General features: G+C 42.4%; 1 protein-coding gene and 1 long non-coding RNA gene across 6 annotated transcripts in view; one reads left to right on the top strand and one right to left on the bottom strand.

Moving 5' to 3' along the window:
• Positions 1–15,762, bottom strand: part of CTCF (CCCTC-binding factor) — a 54,877-nt gene extending 39,115 nt beyond the window's left edge. Inside the window, exons 1-3 of one of the 5 annotated variants that reach the window (XM_077887276.1) lie at positions 15,568–15,762; positions 10,538–10,649; positions 9,201–9,313 (exon numbers count right to left, since the gene is read on the bottom strand). The gene's annotated coding sequence lies outside the window, so the exon portion shown is untranslated. The remainder of the gene's footprint in view (positions 1–9,200; positions 9,314–10,537; positions 10,650–15,567) is intronic. The other 4 variants (XM_077887296.1, XM_077887285.1, XM_077887301.1 and 1 more) reach the window with 4 other exon arrangements.
• LOC144307539 (uncharacterized) lies at positions 14,309–16,942 on the top strand. The gene is made up of 2 exons (XR_013374391.1): positions 14,309–15,015; positions 16,640–16,942. It is a non-coding gene; the product is annotated as an uncharacterized LOC144307539 (long non-coding RNA).
• Positions 16,943–23,229: the final 6,287 nt, after the last annotated feature.

The raw sequence follows: 23,229 nt of genomic DNA, 5'->3' as shown, positions 1-23,229 counted from the left end.
GATATCAACAAGCTCAACACATGACACAAGGAAAAAAAGTAAAGAGAAGTGGACATATGTGACAGGAGTGAACTCCTGGTTTTGCAATGTCTCTCAGTGATCCTGTAGCCACTGCTTGAGTGTTTCTATAAACCAGTACTTGCTCATGAAGGGTACTTGGCGTTACCAAGACCATTTTTATTTGGTAAATGGGGTCTCCTATAAGATCAATGTTAAATCAGAAGTCAACAGCTTAAATTCAACAATGCATACTCATACTAAAGGCACAATAATAAATGGCAATAGGAGTTCTCTGAACAAAAATCAAATAATAGTATATTTTTAACAGAGTAAGAAAGGTGCCTGGATCCCGGGGTCCTGGAATTAAGGCCCACACTGGGCTCCCTGCTCAGTGGGCAGCCTGCTTCTCCCTCACACGTTGCTTGTACATGTTTGCTCTCAAATAAGTAAATAAATACATAAATCTATAAAAAAATAAAGAGAGTACGATATTCTTAGTGAATAAATAGTATAGTAGAATGAAGTACAGATAATTGCTTAAGTACTATTCAATAGAACAAAAGAAATCTAAAAACAGATAAAAGCTATACGTGTATAGGAACACATACAGAAGCTTAATGGAAGAAACAGAATGTTACTTTAAACTACATTAGATTATGAAAACAAATAATCTGTCAATTTGGTTACTCTAAAAATATGGAAACAAATATAGGAAAGGAGATATAGGCAATAGCTTACCTAAGAAATTGGGGGAAAAATTATATACTTATAAATATCTAAAAGACATGATTAGAGGAGCTAAAGACCTTGTCTGGCAAGATGCCAGAAAGAAAAAAAAATTGTAAAATACAATTTATTACAAAGAGGTAACCATGTCACTATTATTTTATAATCTCAACATATATTCATAACAAAAAATTTTAAGTAGGAGCAGAAAGTTAAAGATACAAATAATTCAGAGACACAAGAAGTATCACAGGCAATTAGGGTATCCCCTGTTATTATAGAATGGGTACATACATACTTGTGTGAATGTAAAATACCTTGTACCTGCTTTATGATATATGATCATGAACATTCTCTGCCAGCTTTCTGTTATACCAGAGTTTATAAAAAAATAAGAAGTAGCAGGCTGAAATAATTTACAACTTTCAATGGTCCAACTGGACAATACTAAAAATAGGTGATAAGCAACACTGGTTTCCAATCAATGATGGTCTGTTCTTATCACAGAGAAACTACTGAAAGATTCTGAAGAAGCCCTGAATTATAATGAAAGAGGTATTTACCTCTTTGAGGTAAATTGTTGAATTTAAGCTCAAATTCTGAACACAGCTGGTACTAGATACCAAGCTTTAATATTAGTGACAGCCAGAGTCTAACAATGCATTGCATACACAGACAACCTTTAAAGTTGGTGACTATGTTAAAAAAAAAATCTGATACTAAAAACCTAATGTGTGCCAGTGTGCAGGAGCAGTAACAGTGTATATAGTCTTCACACTTTTCTTCTATAGAAATACATGGATTTATATTTCTGACAAAAGAGATCAAAAAAGCTGAATATATAGCAAATAATTAGCTCCAAACCAAATGCAGCAGGACATTCTGTGAAACCTAGACTATGCAGACCCAAACGGGGAAGAACAAAAAAGGCAGAAGCACTTGCCCTACATCTATGACCTCAGGCAAATCACTCTCTTAGGTTTATTTTCTATAAAAGAGATTGCCAGATTACTTCAACTTTAATCTGGGCTTAACATCCTATACTTCTTTTTTTAGGTTAGATTATGAAGTTAGATTCATCCTTGCAGGTAAAGGAACAAGTACCCCACATCCCAGCTAAAAAAGACCGGAAATTTTAACAAGTGCATACAGCAAAGTTGTACAAAAGGATGGAACAAAAGGTAGTTCCCTAGCTTCACAGTCTACTTGTCTGTAACAAAGAATCAGGAAGAGGTCTCTACAATCTATTTAGATGAAGATGGCTAATGCACATCACTCTACCAACTGTCATTTACATCTGAAGTCCAGGAAATTTTAGAGGGGGGTAGGGACAGAGGGAAAGGGAAAGAATCTCAGGCAGGTTCCACCTCAGCATGTAGCTCCAGGCAAGGCTTGATCTCAGGACCCTGAGATCATGACCTGAGCTGAAATCAAAAGTTAGACACAACCAACTGAGCTACCGAGGCACCTTGGAAGCCCAAGTAATCTAATAAGAAATCTCTGTGTCAGGCAGAAACACCATAAACATTAGGTACAATCTACCAGATTGGCTGTTTCCTCCCTCCATTAGGTTATGTTTTAAACTAGAAAGGCTGCTCAAAGTCAAGGTATAATCACTGTATAACCCTGCATACTCCCCCTACACACAGAACATCAAGACATTTGCTCTTAAAAACCCTCATCAAGGGCAGCCCTGATGGCCCAGTGGTTTGACACCACCTTCAGCCCAGGGCGTGATCCTGAAGACCTGGAATCGAGTCCCGAGTCCGGCTCCCTGCATGGAACCTGCGTCTCCCTCTACCTGTGTCTCTGCCTCTCTCTCTCTCTCTCTCTGTGTCTATCTTGAATAAATAAATAAAATCTTAAAAAAAAAAAAAAAAACAACAACAAACCCTCATCAGGGCAGCCTTGGTGGCTCAGCGGTTTAGTGCCGCCTTCAACCCAGGGAGTGATCCCAGGGACCCAGGATCGAATCCCACACTGGGCTCCCTGCATGGAGCCTGCTTCTCCCTCTGCCTGTGTCTCTGCCTCTCTCGAATAAATAAATAAAATCTTAAAAAAAAAAAAAAAAAAAAACCCTCATCAATCTACAACATTTTAGGACTCTTATTTGCCACCCTTCTTGTTGGGGAGGCATCTACCCTCCTTCAAAATAAGAAACAGAGGATTTAATTTTAGTGTGAAAAATGCTTAAAGCCATAACTATATACTTGATAGGATAATCTACTTAGCCATTAGCTAAGATGCAGACGTATCTGAAAGTCATTAAATCATCAAATATCTACTACTGAGAACAGTCAAGAATAAAATCAAAATAAAAGGACTCTGGGGACACCTAGATGGCTCAGTGGTTAAGCTGTGCTTTCAGCTCAGGGCGTGATCCTGGGGTTCAGGGATCGAGTCCACATCAGGCTTCCTAAGGGGATCCTGCTTCTCCCTCTGCCTATGTCTGTCTCTTATGAATAAATACATAAAATCCTTAAAAAGAAAAAAAGGACTATGAATAGCTATTATCACACCTCAAAATCTGTGCACTCAAATGTACAATTAACTTGGCTCTTACTCAAAGTCCATCTACTTTTATATTAGAAATAATTCAAACAGTGGGGAAGAGGAGAGATGAAGTATTAGAGGCAAAATGCTAGGGCCAAAACCAAGAGACTTATCCCCAAAGGAACAGGTTAGAAAACTTAACCAGCAATAAAGAAGTACATTCTTAGTAATTTGAAATAACGTAAAGTATCTAATGGGGGAAAATGTTCATAACATATAACATGAAGGAAGCTTACAAAAGAGAATGCAGGGGATCCCCGGGTGGCGCAGCGGTTTAGCGCCTGCCTTTGGCCCAGGGCGCGATCCTGGAGACCCAGGATCAAATCCCATGTCGGGCTCCCGGTGCATGGAGCCTGCTTCTCCCTCTGCCTGTGTCTCTGCCTCTCTCTCTCTCTGTGACTATCATAAATAAATTAAAAAAAAACAAAAAAAAAACAAAAAAAACAAATAGCATTTCTAGCGAGATTCCCTATCTTAAGTTAGGCAGGTATGACATCTTGCCTGGACCGATGCAACGGCCTTCGTCAAACTAGTTTCCCTGCTTTCTCTCTTTGCTTCCTTACCATCCATTTTTCACACAATGGACACAGATTTTTAAAATGGTAATTTATTATCAGGAAGGAGATTTCAATTCTGAAACCTCCCAAGTGAAAACCTATAAGCTGAAGTCTAATAAACTCTTAAACCTAGACTACAGGGTCCTTTAAGGCCCTATCAGCAGATCTGCATCCAGCCTCACACACTCTGCTCTAATCATACTAAACTGCTTTCAGTAGCCAGAACATTCTGGGCTCTCTCCTCTTGCCTCTGGGCCTTTGTATATGCTATTCCCTCTTCTAGGAATATTCAAGCAATTAAATTTATATGAAGTCATCCTATAAATACACTAGTACAAGTGCACAAAGAGGTGTATGCAAGGATATCTACTAGAACTTCTTTGTCTAACAGCAAAACTGAAAACAACTTAAATGCCCAGGACTATGTGCATTGTATGATACCATCTGTTTTTTTATTTTTTTTATTTATTTTTTAATTATTATTATTTTTATTTTTTTATTTTTTTATTTTTTTCATTTTATTTAGGATAGTCACAGAGAGAGAGAGAGAGGCAGAGACACAGGCAGAGGGAGAAGCAGGCTCCGTGCACCGGGAGCCCGACGTGGGATTCGATCCCGGGTCTCCGGGATCGCGCCCTGGGCCAAAGGCAGGTGCCAAACCGCTGCGCCACCCAGGGATCCCCCATCTGTTTTTTTAAAAAGGATACACACACACATGCTTATGCATGCATATGATTTTCTCCAGAAGGATATATGAAAAGCTGTAATATTTATTACCTCCGAGGAAGAAAACTGAGGGATCAGGGGTAGAAAAAAGTTATTACTTTTCACTGCACATTTTGTACTATTTGAAACATTCACCCCCATGTGTTTTTATTTAATGTGGTAGTTACAAAATACTTGTATAGCACAATTACATTCTTCCTTTAATACTATTATATTATATGTGCCTTGGTGGCTCAGTCAGTTAAGCAACCAATTCTTGATTTTGACTAGGTCATGATCTTAGGGTCATGAGATTGAGCCCTGCATTGGGCTCTGCACTGGGTATGGAGCCTGCTTGAGATTCTCTCTCCCTCTCCCCCCACCTTCTCTAGGAAAAACAAAAAACATAAAACTGTACTATAATGTACATGCCCATTTACAAAAGCGCAGGGGAAAAACTCAAAAGGGAACACATCAAACTATTAATAGTGTTTATCTCTGTAGAAACAAAATAAAAGGGCAGCCTGGATGGCTCAGAGGTTTAGCATCACCTTTGGCCCACAGCGTGTTCCTGGAGACCTGGAATCGAGTCCCAGATCCGGCTCCCTGCATGGAGCCTGCTTCTCCCTCTGCCTGTGTCTGTCTCTCTCCCTCTCTCCTCCCCCACCTCGTGTCTCTAATGAATAAATAAAATCTTAAAAAAAAAAAAAGAGTTCTTTGGATTTTAGTTCTACAAATATTAGACTTTCCAAAGAAAGAAACTAAACATTACTCAGGTGATACAAAAAAGGTTTAAGACCAAATCTAAGTGAGGAAGGTTCTAAGAATTGCCTCTGTAACCTCAATTCCTTCTAATACTTGGGCAGATAGGTGGCTACTAGTACTCTCCCTCCTGCCTCCTGCCTCCTCCTCATGCTTGCACTTCTGCAACAATGTTCTGGCAAGGCTTCAAATCCACTCAAGAAGTCTAGACTTTACTGCCAGCGTAAACAAGACAAAAACTTTTATTATTTCATTATATTTATCAGAACACTTTAGTACTAATTCTTACTATACTGGATTCCTTTTCCCTTTAAAAATTATATAATACAGGGCACCCCGGGTGGCTCAGCGGTTTAGCCCTGCCTTCAGCTCAGGGCATGACCCTGGAGACCTGGCATCGAGTCCCACATCGGGCTCCTTGCATGGAGCCTGCTTCTCCCTCTGCCTGTGTCTCTCATGAATAAATAAATAAAATCTTAAAAAATAAAAAATAAAAATTATATAATACATGTATAGGAGAAAACCCAGATAAACCAAAAACATAAATCTATAGGTTTGTATAAACAAACTTTCTGGTTTATATCCATGGTCCCCTCCCTATATACATACACATATTTGTGCATACTATTTGATAATCTACTTTATGTAGTATGTCTCAAATCTCTCCCTTTCAATATACTACTATACATAACACAATGGTTGCATGACATTTTATTTTATAGATATTCGTAATTTTTAAAAAGATATTCATAATTTAATCACTTCCCCACCGTTGAATATGGTCATTCCCAAATTTTGGCAATGCTACTTTACTTATTTTCTTTTTTTCTTTTTTTAATGCTACTTTATTTAAAAACAAAAACTAAACAAAACAATTAACGGCAGCCCAGGTGGCTCAGCGGTTTAGTGCCACCTTCAGCCCAGGGTGTGATCCTGAAGACCTGGGATCGAGTCCTACATCGGGCTTCCTGTACGGAGCCTGTTTCTCCCTCTGCCTGTGCCTCTGCCTCTCTCTCTGTCTCTCTCATGAATAAATAAGGAACATCTTTATGGGCAGCCCAGGTGGCTCGGCAGTTTAATGCTGCTTTTGAGCCTAGGGTGTGATACTGAAGACCCGGGATCGAGTACCATGTTGGGCTCTCTGCCTGGAGCCTGTTTCTCCCTATGTCTGTGCCCCCACCCCCCCGTCTCCATGAATAAATAAATAAAATCTTTAAAAAAAACTCTTAAAAAAAAAAAGAATAAAATCTTTAAAAAGAAAAAGGAAAAGGGACGCCTGGGTGGCTCAGCGGTTGAGTGTCTTCCTTCTACCTAAGGCATAATCCCAATATTCTGGAATTGAGTCCTACATTGGGCTCCCTGTGAGGAGCAAGCTTCTCCCTCTGCCTCTGCCTCTCTCTCCTCTCTGGGTCTCTCACGAATAAACAAATAAAATCTTAAAAAAAAAAAAAAAAAGAAGAAGAAGAAGAAAGAGAATCTATTTGCACTACAAGATGTTATACAACTATAGAAAACCAGGAAAAGGAATCCCTGGGTGGCTCAGCGGTTTGGCACCTGCCTTCGGCCCAGGGTGTGATCCTGGAGTCCTGGGATGGAGTCTTGCGTCAGGCTCCCTGCATGGGATGGGGCCTGCTTCTCCCTCTGCCTGGGTCTCTGCCTCTCTCTCTCTCCCTCTGTATCTCTCATGAATAAATAAAATCTTTTTTAAAAAAAGAAAAAAAAAAAAAAAACAGAAAAGTTACCCTAGATCCAACCACCCTTGCACTGTTAGTTTATTATATTTTGACCAGTTTTTTGACGTCTGTTTGGTCTTTTTCCTAGGCATTCATTCAATTACTCACTAGGTTTCTGCTATGTGCCAGGTTTTGGTTTTTTTTCTTTGCTTTTATTCCATAACAATTTTTTTCTACTGTATTTAAAAAAATAAATTTCTTAAGCATTTTGCTAGTTAACAGTATTCCCAATCAGTTTCTTTTTGTGGTTATCAAAAATTGCTCCCAAAACAGTGTGGCTCTGTTTCCTTATCCATTTCTCTACTGATCAACAGGTTTGTTTGTTTTTTTTTTTTTTTTAAAGATTTTATTTATTCATTCAGAGAGAGAGAGGCAGAGACACAGGCAGAGGGAGAAGCAGGCTTCATGCAGGGAGCCTGATGTGGGACTCGGTCCCAGGACTCTAGGATCACGCCCTGGGCCGAAGGCAGGGGCTAAACTGCTGAGCCACCCAGGGATCCCCTGATCAACAGGTTTTGATTAATAGAATTTTCTCATCCATATTACTTCATTCACCTAACTTCTATACAGTCTAATTGTCATCACTGTAGCTTAATGCAAAATATATACAATGACCAACTATTCTAAAGATCATAATTTTACTTCTACACAGCACATTGTAGTTACAGACATAAATACATGTTTATATACATATACACAAATATATAAATATATATACATATTCCCCCTTAACCATACTTCATTTAACTGCCATAAGCCTGTAACAAGGTAAATATGTCATTTTACCAATGAGAAAAGGCACAAGGAAGTAACCCCTAATGGACTTGCCCAAAGCTATGTAGCTATTAAAAAACACTGACTAAACCTTGGTGCCCTAGTAGGATTAAAATCCAATTGTATGCTTTTGAATTTCCTCATACACCTACATCAGGGTTTCTCCTCCAGAAAGCCTTTCGCAACATCTCTCACCAACCCCTGTAACTATTCTCCCTGAATCCCACACTTTTATGAGAGCACAAGCAACACTTATTTACTGATCTCTTGCCCCATACTCAAGACCTTGAGGAAAACCATCTTTTTCTTATTCATCTTCGAATCCCTAGTATCTAATGCAACCAATTAGTAGACACAAAGTAGAAGGGCAAGGGTTCAAAAAATATAATGAACACCTTATAAGTGTTCAATAAATACTATAAATATTTAGAGCACATCTAAACATCCGGGTTGATTCAATTCAAATACATTTCAGAGAAAGTCATGCTCATATCTAGAACAAACTAGGTTCAAATATAAAACTTATATTCAAAGAACAGATATTATCAATAATAGGAAATATAATTCTTATGTGCCACTTATATTAAGAGCAATACACTAATAACACTTAGTAAATTTAAAACACACAGAACAGTTTAGATGTTTCTGAGTAACTATCTTAGGAGTCACAAGGTCTACAATTTAAGACTTAGCCACTTTTTTTTTTAGCCACTTTATTATAACTTTGACTACTTAACAACTTGAATGGGTGGGTAACAAAATCAGTATAAATTGTTAATTATGATGAAGTTAATGTGATACTTGTTTTCAAAATTCTGTTTTACAGAATTTACAATTTTAGACCTGATTTTGCTCATTGCTTTAAAAATTCTAATTCTTGGGATGCCTGGGTGGCTCAGTGGTTGGTCTGCCTTTGGCTCAGGGTGTGATCTTGGTCTCTCATGAATAAAATAAATAAAGTCTTTAAAAGAAAAAAATAATTCTAATTCTTAGGTCATTGGAATGGTCTTAATGACAGTATTTCTGACTTGGTCCAGCCATCTAGAACTGCCTACCAATATGTACAGAGCTCTTGTGCATGTTGGGCATGTGCAGGAACGTGCATCCAAGCTAACAAGCACCATTTAATACAATTTAACAACCATATCCCACAGTAGGATACTACAGGGAACAAAGTAAAGAGCTGAAAGATAGAGCTGTTCTATATCTCAAAAGTATTGCTTCTTGAATGCTTTCACTATAGTACCTATACAAAGAGCAATTCTTAATCCCAGGCATTCATGACTCACTTTGTTGAAAACCTGTGTTATCTTAGACAGTCATACGTGGTTCCCATTCTGATCCTAAAAATATGTATTTGTTTTAATGTAAAAATTTAAAAATTACTTACCAGTCAAATTACTTAACTCACCGCCCCCTCAATGAGCACAATTGAAGCTCCAAGAAGATGGATCATGTTTATCTTGTGGCTTCAAGTACCCCGGAATCATACCACTTTGTACCCTAAGGGTATTCATATCCCAGTTTGAGAAACAGGGATCTAAACAATTAAATAGCCATAACACTTAAAAGTGACCAACATGTTCCTACAACCCCATTCCCCAAACTCTTACGGCTAGTTTTCCCCAACAGCTTTTCAAATTAGTATTGTTTTTCTTTTCAGCAGCTCATTAATATATACTGTGTCAACACTCCTAAAAAAAACCTGCAGGGTACAAATTATTTCTGGAGTGACAGAACACTAGCACACAGACCTTGCCATTCCCATCTATCAATGTACCAAGCTGCCCATGGAAAATAGAGATGAGAAGAATAGTAGAGCTTTCACTCCTGTTTCCTTCCTCCTCTCTATTTGCTCCAGGCACAGCTTGTAAGAAAAATCTTAGTAGTTGTCATTTAGATGATTCCTTCACATAAGCTTATCTAATGCCAGCATTTGTAATTCCCACCTTTCCCCCTTTTGCCATTACACAAGTAAAATTAAGCCATTTTCATATTTTAAAAAATTTTCACATTTTCATGTGCTTTCTCTTAGGCTAAGAGGTAATTTTCCTACCCAGAACCCTACATCGCTTGTTGATGAGATTCCAAATCCTAGTAGATTTCAACATTTATAAGGTCTATTTCAAGTTCCCTATGATGTCCAATATATTTTATAACAAATCATAGGCTACAGTAAATTTTAAGTGACTCTTTAAAATGTTTTTTAAAAATTATTGATAATGATGCAAAAATGGGTCAGCAGCTAGGCTAACTCTTATTGACGAAGACAACTTTTATCTCAGATCCATTTCCCCAAGAATATGGTTCCAACAAAATTTCAAATCACCACAGACTGTGGACTTCATTTGCCAATAGTCAGAATACACATTTCAAAGGTTTCTGCAGAAAAACAACCATTTCCTGGAGGTCCTTCTATGTACACACTCAGAATGGTACTTAATGCTTACAAACATTCTCATTGACTTGGAGAACAGCCTCTGTAATTGTTGTGCTGTTCTCTCACAAATGGTGACCACAGGAATAGAAAGGTTAAGTAACTTGCTCAGTGTCACCCAGCTAATATATGGTAGTGGACTTCCAAACGAAGGACTCAGACTATAAAACCTATATGCCCTCAATTACCCACCGTCCTGGATCTCCTATACCTAAGAACAAAATAGCAAATCCTTCCACCCTAGAAAGGATTTACTACTCCCATTTTCAAGAAATGGAAAGAGCATTTACCTCTCCGTGACTGCAAAGTCAGTTTGAGGAGGGAAAACAGAACTCTCAAGCCCCTGGTTAGCAATCTGTCCACTAGTGCATCTTGTTCTTTGGCTCCAGATCTGCAATCATTCTAAAACAGAAATACAAATAATTTTATGAACATTAAATATGCATAAATGCATACATAATATGAAAAGCAAAATGAGGGCAAGATGAAAATGGAAAAAATTGGTTAAGAAACAATACATTAAAAAAAGCAAACAAAAAAAATAAACAATATGTTTTAATACGTCACATTACTAAACAAAGCATTCCATAAATTCTATCAAGCCAATAATAAAACACTTATTTTTTTCGACATTTGCTTAATATATAAATGACTAAAGATCTGTAATTATCAAAACCGTACCCATGTGGGGTCCTGGCTGGCTCACTTTGTAGAGCATGTGACTTTTTTTTTTTTTTAAAGATTTTATTTATTTGAGGATTCCTGGGTGGCTCAGAGGTTTAGCACCTGCCTTTGGCCCAGGGGGGTGATCCTGGAGTCCCAAGATCAAGTCCCACATCAGGCTCCTTGCATGGAGCCTGCTTCTTCCTCTGCCTATGTCTCTGCCCCCCAACCCCCGTCTCTGTCTCTAGTGAGTAAATAAATAAAATCTTTAAATAAATAAATAAATAAATAAATTTTATTCACGAGAGACACAGAGACACAGGAAGAGGGAGAAGCAGGCTCCATGCCAGAAGCCTAATGTGGGACTCAATCTTAGGACTCCAGGATCACATCTGAGCCAAGGCAGACACTCAACCTCAACCGCTGAACCACTCAGGCATCCCAAGCATGTGACTCTTGATCTCAGGGTTGTAGGTTGGAGCCCCAAGTTGGGCACAGAGAGAAATTAAAAAAAAAAAAAAAAAAAAAAAGTCTTAGGAACACCTGGGTGGCTTAGTGGTTGAGCGTCTGCCTTAGGCTCAGGGTATGATTCCCGAGGTCTTAGGATGGGAGTCCTGCATCGAGTTCGCCACAGGGAGCCTGCTTCTCCCTCTGCCTGTGTCTGCCTCTCTCCCTGTCTCGCATGAATAAATAAAATCTTAAAATTAAAAAAAATCTTAAAAAGAAAAAACCATTATGATCCTGCAAACAAATAATGGCACATGTATATATATTCAAACTAACAAAAATTAATTTTTTAAAAAGACTTTATTTATTTATTCATGAGAGACAGAGAGAGAGGCAGAGACACAACACAGGCAGAGGGAGAAGCAGGCTCCCTGCAAGGAGCCGGATCCGGGACTCGATCCCAGATCCTGGGATCACGCCCTGAGCCGAAGGCAGAAGCTCAACTGCTGAGCCACCCAGGTGTCCCCCCAAATTAATTCTTATAGATATAATAATAGTTCTTTAGCATATACTTCCTTATCTTCAGCAAGTAGTAGCTTTACTGATTAAGTTAGTTTACATGAGACTGTATTTTTCAGTTTAATAACCATGGAGAGAGCTTTCATTGACTTGAAATTCCTAGAAGCACAGCAATGAAATACTCTGTTAGCTAACATTTTTCTCCCTAAATTACAAATAAATGAACTGTCAAGCTCAAGCTTCAGACAACAGTAGAGTGGAACTTACTTCCAAAGGGGGAAAGAAAAACTCCCAAGTGAAATGAAAGTGCTAAATTTGAATTAAGAGTTTTCAAAGAATTTGACATATAAGGTACAACTACAAGAGAATCCATCTCATAATTAATTAAAGCTCATAAAACCAAGCTAATACTTTACTAGATGAAGCTAAAAAAAAATCTTCTCTGCTGAGAGGCAATTTACAACCTGAACTGATTAGTAATACCTAGTCCAAGAAACCCTTTTGTATTGGAGTCCATATATTGTTACTAGCATGTCTCAAAAGAGGATGAGATTTTATATACCTCAACATTCTAAGAATGAGTAAAAACAACGATCAAGTATGGGAAAGTTGCTATTCTTGGTGTATGTAACAGCAGTCTATACACAACGTCCCATCTTTGAACTCAAATACTTATCACTAAGAAAACACACAGAGATACTGCCAGGAAGATTTGAAGATAATGACTAAAATTTAGGGATGTTTAGAAAAAAATAATATGGCATGCCAAATCTACACAAGCAATTGTGAATCAGGGTCTTCAAGGCTATACATTACTTGCCATTACTGTTCTTTTCAAACCTGTATGCTCTTTCTCAAAGTATTAAATTATGACAAATTTTAGTTGTTTGAAGAGGGACCTAATTTCTAGCAAAAGAGCTTGAAGTCATCTGGGACCAAGATAGGTAAATAAGGTAGATAGATAATCAATTAAACTTCTGGTTTAAAAAATGAAATGGAAGCTATAAAGTAGATGAAGGGGAGTGAAGCGGATTCCAGCAGCATCCCTAAAGAAAAAAAAAAAAAGTCTCTAGAGGTGACTTTTTGTCAGAAGGCACCACTGTGCAAGGCTCTGCCCAGGACTCCATAGTCAGCCACAAGTGGCCTCTGAACTTCCAAAGAACTCCCTAAGCCACCCAAAGATGTCCCTCATCTTGTGTGTCATTTAAAGCAAAATCCAAAAGCGCTTGCAATTGGAATGTATCTTAAGAATGACTTTTACAACTTCTAAATTTTCTTACTTTGGTTAAATAGACCCCCTAAGGATGACTTTTACAATTCCTATTAAATAAGCAGTATTTTCCTAAGTGGGCAAACATTCCTGTTGTAATCTTCCTCTGTTACTGACTTAAGTAATAAGTTCCTTTGGGTAACCTCATATCCTCAATTTATTCTCTGTAGACTTCATCTTCCAATAAAAATAAAGTATGAATCCTAGCATACAGAAAACCTCAAAGTATAGCAACTCTGTGGACAAAGTCTATACCATTAAAAAAGCATAAATGATATGGAAGACCAAGAAGCTGATGACTTGTATAGGGCAGAACTGAATAAAGAAACAAAACATGGCCTGTGGAACACAAAAATAACCAGGGAAAACAATTACTCCTGAATCAATTACAGAACTTCTAGATTTTAATTTTTAACCCATACGGAGCTTATTTTTATAAGTAAAACAGACTACCTGCCATCCACAATATTAGAAGGAAAATAAAAAAAATCTCAAGAATGCAAAGAATTACACAAATGGACTTACGACAATTAAGCATGGTTCTATTCCAAAACCTGACAATCAACACTACTGCATTTGTTAGTGCAATTTTAGTTTTACTGTAGAGGAGGGAGAGAAGGAACATTTTTTGTAAGGTTCAAAAAAGGGATGCTGAAAGACTCTCCTATAGATATTCCTGCAAAATCCTACAGATTGAGATTACACACAGCAGATGCAACAACTTTGCTTAGCACCAGCCTGTTTTAATTTCCTCATAAGCTTAACATAGCTTATCATAAAAAAAAGAAGTTAATCAAGATCTTCCTCTCTCCAAAGCACCCCCAGTTGATGCAGCAACGGCTGCACGATACTATATTAAAGTACTAGAGTATCTGAGGAAAATAAAGAGAGAAAACTATGGCAATTCAACAGGAAGCTTTTTAACGATTCAAGAAAACAGTTAAGGACAATAAATTTAATATACATGCCCCGTTTTAACTTCTTTTGCCGCCTATAGGGGACGTAGATTTTTAACTTTCCTAGTTGATTTAAACTCAAAGCATGAAGACTACGTCCGTATGCGAATGTTTACTTAATGCTCAACTCTGGGCTACAGGAAGTCAGCTACTAAAGAGTAGTTACATTAGGCGTAGATATTTATAAACCAACTGCAGCTAGTGACCCAGGATTCAATTACAACATCAACCCTCATATTTCAGCGTATGGGCAAATTACCAGTGGAGTCAAGAATAAATTCATTCTGCCCTACTGGCGCTTTAGATCGGGTTGCACAATTCCGGGGCAGAATTGCCTTCGCCTAGCTCTAAAGCATCAGGTACTAAATACTGTACTAAGTTAGCGTCAGGACATTTTAACGCGGGAGGGAAACTCAAGGATCGCCTGAACCAACTGAGCCAGCCCATAATCCCGAATTCAGGAATTTGTCACGTCACTTGACCTCAGAATGAAATTAAATTTTGATCCCTTTGAGATCTCTTAACGCACAAAGTCAGGCTATCACTACGAGTGGTGTCCCGACCGCGACTGTAGAAAAACTAGTTGGTGCGGAACTCGAGTCTCTTCCGCCCACCATGGGGGGCCGCACCGGTCAGGTCCAGCGAGGAGCCGGGGCGCGAGTTTGGGGGCGCAGCCCGGCCCGGCGGGGGCGGCGAGCGCGCGTCCCCCCGCCCGCTCAGGCAGCGTCGAGGCGCGAGCAGCTCAGCCAGCCTTGCAGAGGGAGCTCTCGGCAGCTCTGGGGTCCCTCTGCTCGCAGCCGCAGCAGCGCCGCCTGCGCCACTCGGCGGAGACGGAGACCAGCGGCGGCGGCGCGCGGACCGGGAGCGACCGCCGAGCAGCCGGGCGGCAGCGGTACGCTCGCAGAGCGGCCGGGTAGGTTCCGGGGACCGGGCAGGCTGGAGGAGGGGCAGCCCGAGAGGCGTCGGCCAAGGCCCGACACCCATACTACACCGAAACCGGACCGCGCGCGCGGCGGCAGTGGGTCGGGACCCCGGAGCAAGGCGCGGGAGTCGGGACGCAGGGATCGCCTTTCGGCTGAGGCCACCCGCCGCGGGAGGGGCGGAGGGCAGAGGGCGGGCCACGGCCGGGCAATCAGCCGGGCCAAGAGCCGGCCTCGAGGGCAGAGACAAAGGAAGGAAAATGGAGTCGCCGGCGCGCGGGCCTCTGTTGCCGCCGCTGCCGCCGGAGGCCTAGCGCGCCGCCAGGAGGGAGGCCTAGCGGGCGGGTGTTGGCGCGGGGGGGGCGGCCGGGCCGCGGCGGCGACGGGCAATGGCGGCGGCCGCGCCGCAGCAGGGACGGTAGAGGGAGACAAACACCCCCCGGCGGCGGCGCTGGCGCCGGGCTGCAGCCAGCGCCGACCGGAGCGGCCCCATCGTGACACCTAGAGGCGGCCCGCGAAACCTCCTCCACCCCGGGCCCCCTTACCTCCGCGCCACACCCCCTGCAGCGCCCGCTCCGCCGCCGCTCCACCGCTCCGGCCACCCGGCGTCCCCGGCCAGCTCCGCGCACCCGCACCGGCTACCGCCACCGCCGCTGCCGCCAAAGAAGCAGCTCCGCGCACGGTTTAATCGCTCCACAGGCTCGGACACAAAATGGCGGCGGCGCGGTGCAGTGCGCCTGCGTCGGCGCTGCCGGGGCCGCGGGTGCTGATAAGGGAAGGGACGGGTGGGGGGGCAGGCCGGGCGACGAGTGGAGGGCGGGGGAGGAAAGGTGAGGGGAGGGGTTGGCGCAGGGCAGCATGGGAGGCGGCCCCGGGCGCCAACTTTCAAAAGCGGGCGCGATGGCGTCACGGGGCGCGCCGCGAGTCGCGTCACGCCGCACGCGCCCTCCCGCGCCCTCGCCCGGTCGCGCGTGGGCTCTGCGGGCGCCGCGACGTCCGGGCTCCCGCTGGGTGGGGCTTCCTGGGCGGAGGCCGCTGCCTCTGGGCGGCGCAGGATCCCTGGCTCGTCTGACCTGGTTCCCTAGCCGCAGTCTCCCTCCCTGAACGCGTAAAGGGGGGGTTAGGGGTGGGAGGGAGAGTGTTTGGAGGAAGCGCGCGCGGGGCGAGCCGGTGGGGTTGAGGCGGTTCTTGGGCCGGGCCCCGCCCAAGTCTCCGCCCTAGCTGGGCCGGACCCTCCTTCCCGGCGCCCCACCGCAGCCCGCCACCGCGTAAGGCGGGACTGGTCCCCGTGCACTCCCAGCTCCTGCGAGCGAGGGCTGGCCTTGCCCAGCGGCTAAAATTTAAGGGATCTTTCCACCTCCTAAAGCCGGGTGCAAGGGAAGAGGGCATGGGCTTCCCCTTGGTGTCACCAGGCTGCTTGAGCAAGAGAGGCCGACGGAAGACCAGACTTGATGCTTTTACACGACCATAGCAATCTTTTGCCAAAAGAACTTTACGATTCGGCTTGATACATACTGTATTTTAAAAGTACATTTCTTGTCTGTACTGGAGAGCTGAGTTCTCAGTGGGCGGCGCCCTTCAGCCGCTCACAGTGCGGTCATCCCTCCCCCTCCCCAGGATGCACCTGCGGATTCCACCCAACCTGCGATGAAGCTCACCGACCGCAGACTGGAAGATGTTCTGACGACCCAGGGAGGAGAGCCTTTGGTACCTTGGCAATCTGACTCAGGACTGTGTTCTGAACTGTACCTTAGATGTCACGAATAACAAACAGACCTAGCATCAAGGAGACCCCTTCTCCATTCAGCTCCTTGTTCCATTATGAGAATGCCATCCCAATATTGACAGATTTTCTGGGGGTTTTGTTGAAAAGGGGAATCCGAAATCTAGATTTTTGTAATTAAAATTTTTGGGTGTTCAGGTGTTAGCAACTAAGTCATGTTTTTAAACTGCATGAGCTGATTAGACCAGATGTGTGGGCTGTCATTTGGAGGAAAGAGTAAAGAGAAGTTCAAGGCCAGACTCTAGACACTCCAGCATTTAGAAATAGGATAATGGAGAAGGAATCTGAAAGGAGGCAGTCAGGAAGGCAGAAAGAAATCCACAAGAATGGGCTCCTGGGTGGCTCAGTGGTTGAGCATCTGCCTTTGGCTCAGGTCGTGATCCCAGGGTCCTGGGATCAAGTCCCAAATTGGGCTTCCCGTAGGGAGCCTGCTTCTCCCTCTGCCTATGTCTGTGCCTCTCTTTGTGTGTCTTTCATGAATAGATAAAAGATTTTTAAGATCCACAAGAATGTTAAATTTGGAATCCCAGGGCAGAGAAGGTTTCCAGGAGGGGGGAGGGGTCAGTTGTGTCTAGGCTGCTGAGAGGTCAACTCGGGTCAGAGATACGCTGTTGGATTGGTCACCTTGGTATTCAATGGAGAATATCATTGGTGAATTTGGCTTGATTCATGTTGGTAGATCAAGAGATGTGGACCTCACTAGAATGGGTTGAGAATGATTGGAAAAGTAAGGAAATAGAGACAGCACACATAGGCAACATGAGAAGTTTTGCCGTGAGGAGAGCAAAGAAATTTAGGGAGAACTGTGGAACGATATGGGATCAGTGAGGAGATGCTTTAAAACATAGGGTTCCAAAAATAATAATAATACATAAATAAATAAATAAATAAATAAATAAATAAATAAAAATAAAACATAGGGTTCCAGAGATGCCTAGGTGGCTCAGCAGTTGAGCGTCTGCCTTCGCTCAGGGCGTGATCCCGGGGTTCTGGGATAAAGTCCCACATCAGGCTCCCTGCAGGGAGCCTGCTTCTCCCTCTGCCTATATCTCTGCCTCTGTGTGTGTGTCTCTCTCTGTGTCTCTCGCAATAAATTGATAAAATCTTTTTAAAAAAAATAAATAAATAAAACGTTGGGTTCTGGAGCATGTTTATGTGCCATTGGGAGTGATACAGGGGAGAGAAGTCTTGCCTGACCTATACAGGAGTAAAATCCATGAAAGGATATAAGAAAACCGGGAGCGTTGATCTTGGATAGAAATAGCATGCTTCTGGGATCCCTGGGTGGCGCAGCGGTTTGGTGCCTGCCTTTGGCCCAGGGCGCGATCCTGGAGACCCGGGATCGAATCCCACATCGGGCTTCCGGTGCATGGAGCCTGCTTCTCCCTCTGCCTATGTCTCTGCCTCTCTCTCTTTCTCTCTCTGTGACTATCATAAATAAATAAAAATTTTTAAAAAAAATTAAAAAAAAAAAAAGAAATAGCATGCTTCTACTGTGATAATTAGGATAACATTTTTAAAAAGATTTTATTTATTTATTCATGAGAAACAGAGAGAGAGAGAGAGAGAGAGACAGAGACATAGGCAGAGGGAGAAGCAGGCTCCATGCAGAGAGCCTGACGGACTCGATCCTGGGTCTCCCGGATCAGGCCCTGGGCTGAAGGCGGCGCTAAACCACTGAGCCACCCAGGCAGTCCCTGATAATTAGGATAAAGGTGAAGATGAATGGTAATGCTGCTGAAAGGGGGAGCAAGCTTACAACTTTCTTAGTAGGACTGTGTTGGTAGCATTGGGTACCCCTTTGAAATATGTGATCATGGGGATGCCTGGGTGGCTCAGCAGTTGAGCATCTGCCTTCAGCTCAGGGCGTGATCCTGGAATTCCGGGATCGAGTCCCACGTTGGGCTCCCCAGAAGGAACCTGCTTCTCCCTCTGCCTATGTCTCTACCTCTCTCTGTGTGTGTCTCATGGATAAATAATTAAATCTTAAAAAAAAAAAATTGTGATCATGAATTTAAAGTGAAACCAATTGGCCCAGTATGTGTCTTTTTCCAGGAACATTCAGGTGCTTGGGTACAGACATGCAGAAAAGTGATAATCTGGTTTCTCAACACCAGGACCCAAGCTTTCTGGTTCCTAATTTCAAGTACTTGCCTTATTAGTCACTTAGCCAGTATTCTAGAAATGTGTGAATAGTTAAAAATTTACATGTGACCACTTTTTCTAGAAACCAAATGATCCTATTTGTCTCTTATGTATACCTGAGGACTCAAAAATAAAGAAAAGGCAAACTTTGAGGGAAATTATCAGGTACCTCTGGAATATTTGCATCTTGCATTTTCTTCACCCTTCCACCCCAGACACCTCTTGGTGTACCTGGGAACTATGTACTAGAAATAATAAGGCTGACTTGCACTTAAATTCTTAGTTTCTTTTTCCTTCTGGTACCTTTAATAACCTGATTAATAACTTTCTGTAAGACTTTACCTCAAACCAGGCACCTGAGTGGCTCTGTCAGTTAAGCATTTTCAGGTCATGATCTCAGGGTCCTCAGGGTCCTGCAATAAAGCAGCTGATTCCCTGCTCAGCAGGGAGCCTGCTTCTCCCTCTCTGTCTGCCAGACCCCACTACTTGTACTCTCTCTCTCTCTCTCTCTCTCAAATAAATAAATAAAATCTTTTTTTAAAGAAAAACCTCAAACCATCTTCCTTATCTTTAAGAGTAAGCAATAAGAATATCTTTCGGGACACCTGGGTGGCTCAGCCATTAAGTGCCTGCCTTCAGTTCAGGGCATGATCCTGGAGTCCCGGGATCGAGTCTCACGTCGGGCTCCCTGCATGCAGCCTACTTCTCCCTCTCTGTCTCTCATGAATAAATAAATAAAGTCTAAAAAAAAAAAGGAATATCTTCTAATGCTTTAATATGGGCAAATGTAAGTCAGTGTATTTAGAAGGAAAAAAGTCTAGCTATATTAACAGTGATATTTGCAGCTGCTATGGTTTGAATATTTGTGTCCCTCTCAAAAATCGTACTGAAATCCTGATGCTCAATGTGATGGTATTAGTAGGTGGAGCATTTAGGAGGTGGTGGAACCATCATAAATGGGATAAATGCCTTGTAAAATGTAAGATCATAGAGATCCCTAGTTCCTTCCACCATGTTAAGGACACAGCCAGAAGGCAATGGCTATGAACCACAAAGAGAGCCATCATCAGAATGCAACCATGTTGGTACCTTAATCTTGGAGTACCCAGCCTCCAGAACTGTAAGCAATAAATTTGTTGATTATAAGCCACCGAGTCACTGGTATTTTGTTATAGCAGCCTGAACCAACTGAGATAACTATATTTATAACAACTGTATCAGGAGCGTCTGGCTGGCTCGCTCAGTAGAGTGTGCAGCCCTTGATCTCAGAGTTGTAAATTGGAGCCCCACATTGGGTGTAGAGATTACTTGAAAATAAAACCTTTAGGGGTACTTGGATGGCTCAGCTGGTTGGGCATCTGACTCTTGGTTTCTACTTAGGTGGTGATCTCATGGGTCCTGAGATTAAGCACAGTGTGGGGCTGTATGTTCAGCGCTCAGCCAGGAGGTAGCTTAAAGATTCTCACTCTGCCCCTTCCCCTATGTGTGTGCACACACACCTTCTCTCTCATAAATAAATCTTTTTTAAAAATAAAATCTTGGGATGTCTGGGTGGCTCAGTGGTTGAGCATCCGCCTTCGGCCCAGGGCATATCCTGGAGTCCCGGGATCGAGTCCCACATCGGGCTCCCTGTATGGGGCCTGCTTCTCTCTCTGCCTATGTCTCTGCCTCTCTGTGTTTGTCTCTCATGAATAAATAAAATATTAAAAAAAAAATATTGGGCGCCTGGGTGGCTCAGTCGGGTAAGCACCTGCATTGGCTCAGGTCATGATCCCATGGTCCTGGGATTGAGGCCCAACAGGGAGCCTCCTCCTCCCTCTGACTTGTGTTCTCCCTTGCTCTCTCATGTACTTTCTCTCTCTCAAATAAAATCTTTTAAAAATATTTTTTAAAAATAAAATCTAAAAAAAACTATGTCAATTATATGATTTCTGAGGCATGAATGAGAAACTTGGAGTAGGGTCCAAATGGCCTTGGAGCCTGCTTTCTGAAGACAATGCTCCCAGGTGCTATTCTGACAAGGGCTGAGAAAATGCTGAGGATCACTAAAGGAACATAAATGTTTTCTTTTCCTTGTAGGAAACAGTGATATGTCCTACTTCATGGAATGGACTCCAAAGAAATGGAGGGCCAAACGAAAAGGATAGGATGTTTTAGGCTGGACAGAAACAAGCTGAGAGGGGAAAGCAGTATGACAAGTCTGTGAAACTGTTAGGATGATAAAAATAAGGGAGAAAAAAAAGGACAGATTTGTTCCCTGTAGTACTACTCCAGACTACCTCACCAATGAGAACTGTGGTGATTTAAAGCCACTTTGTGATCTAAGGAAGAATTCTTCCTGTGGACTCTCTTAGGTTTGTAGTCCATAGGAGTTCAGGGCATCATCGGCTGACACTGTCAGCTTACCACATGGCATTAGTGAAGTCACCACGTTCCAGAATCTGGTCGTCAGCCTCACAAGCAGGATCAGAAATGTACCTATCAGAAGAGTGTATTCCTTCCTTAGGCACTTGTCCAGTTCACAGGAGCTGGACGGGTAAGCAGAGTGCTGCTTTACTAACTGGCAGGTGGACCAGTATCCTTATGCTGGCAAAAGGCATGTTCTTTCCCTGTAGGAGAGCCTCCTGGGAAGCCAAATTACTAGAAAGAAGCTTGGTGAGCAGGTAATTAGATTAAGAGATGTAAATTATATAACAAACATTTAATACCACCCTCTCTGGATGCTAGAGTCAGATTGTCCAGCATTTGTATCTTATCTTGGCTCCTTATTAGTTGTGTGATCTTGAATTATAACAACTGCAGATTTCTTCTCTATAAGATTCGATGATAATTGTACTTCACACAGTGGCAAGGATTAAACAAGGAAATGCAAGTAAAGCTCTTGGCAGAATTCTAGACACTACTAATTGTACCAAAAAAAGGTAAACTTTTTTTTTTTTTTTTAATTTTTACTTATTTATGATAGTCACAGAGAGAGAGAGGCAGAGACACAGGCAGAGGGAGAAGCAGGCTCCATGCAGCGGGAGCCCGATGTGGGATTCGATCCCGGGTCTCCAGGATCATGCCCTGGGCCAAAGGCAGGCGCCAAACCACTGCGCCACCCAGGGATCCCAAAAAAAGGTAAACTATTATTATTTTATTTTTATGCTTCTTGTTACCTACCTTCACTCCCAAATCCTTCCTCTGGTGGACATAGTCTTTCTAGATTCATTAACAGAATGAGTTATTGAGTAGGCTTTTCTTGGCCTGGGAACCATTCTTTCTGGGAAGGGTGTACTTTGTGCTATAATTCTCAGGAGACAGTTCTATTTCCAAGATCTTCCTTGGTTCCCACTGTTGCCCCATGTAAAGTCTGCAATTATTGTGATCATTTATGTGTTGTTGTTGTTGTTGTTGTTGTTGTTAGCTTGTCAAACAAGAGAATCAATGATGGAGGAGAGGTGTTGATTTTCTAAGTAATAATGGGCAGGAAACTCCTTGCCCACTTTGGGGGTAAGACCTTAAGTTACACCTGAATACCCCTGTTGTGTCTGTATCTGTTATGTGAGATATAATTCAATTTAGCAAACATTTATATTGAGTACCTGCTGTTCTAGGCACTGGGGATATAAAAGTAACCTACAATGTTTCCTGTCAGGATGCCTGGGTGGCTCAGCGGTTGAGCATCTGTCTTTGGCTCAGGGCATGATCCTGGAGTCTTGGGATTGAGTCCCACATCGGGCTTCCTGCATGGAGCCTGCTTCTCCCTCTGCTATGTCTCTGCCTCTCTATGTGCTTTTCATAAATGAATAAATTTAAAAAATCTTAAAAAAAAATGTTTCCTGGGCAGCCTGGGTGGCTCAGCGGTTTAGTGCCACCTTCAGCCCATGGCGTGATCCTGGAGACCCAGGATCGAGTCCCACGTCAGGCTCCCTGCATGGAGCCTGCTTCTCCTTCTGCCTGTGTCTCTGCCTCTTTCTCTCTCTCCTCTCTGTGTATTCTCATGAATAAATTAATAAAATCTTTAAAAAAATGTTTCCTGTCCTTGAACTCAAAGTTTAACTGATCAGACTGGTTAAAAAAAAAAGAACAAAACAAAACAAAAAAAAAACAATGATTGCAATAGTGGTTATAATGGGAAAAAATGGATTCATAAAGGAGTAAGTCACTCTAGAAGTATCTCATCTCAGCTAGGTGATAAGGGATCAGAAGGCATTAATAAGCAAGGCAAAAAGCATGTAAGGTGAAAAGAGCATAAAAGGCCACAAGAATGTTGAGAGTCAGCAAATCATTCTACACC

The sequence above is a fragment of the Canis aureus genome, chromosome 3 (assembly GCF_053574225.1).
Source record: "Canis aureus isolate CA01 chromosome 3, VMU_Caureus_v.1.0, whole genome shotgun sequence".
Lineage (NCBI taxonomy): Eukaryota > Metazoa > Chordata > Mammalia > Carnivora > Canidae > Canis > Canis aureus.
The sequence above is the reverse complement of the archived record's forward strand: the minus strand, read 5'-3'. Positions and strand labels throughout refer to the sequence as shown.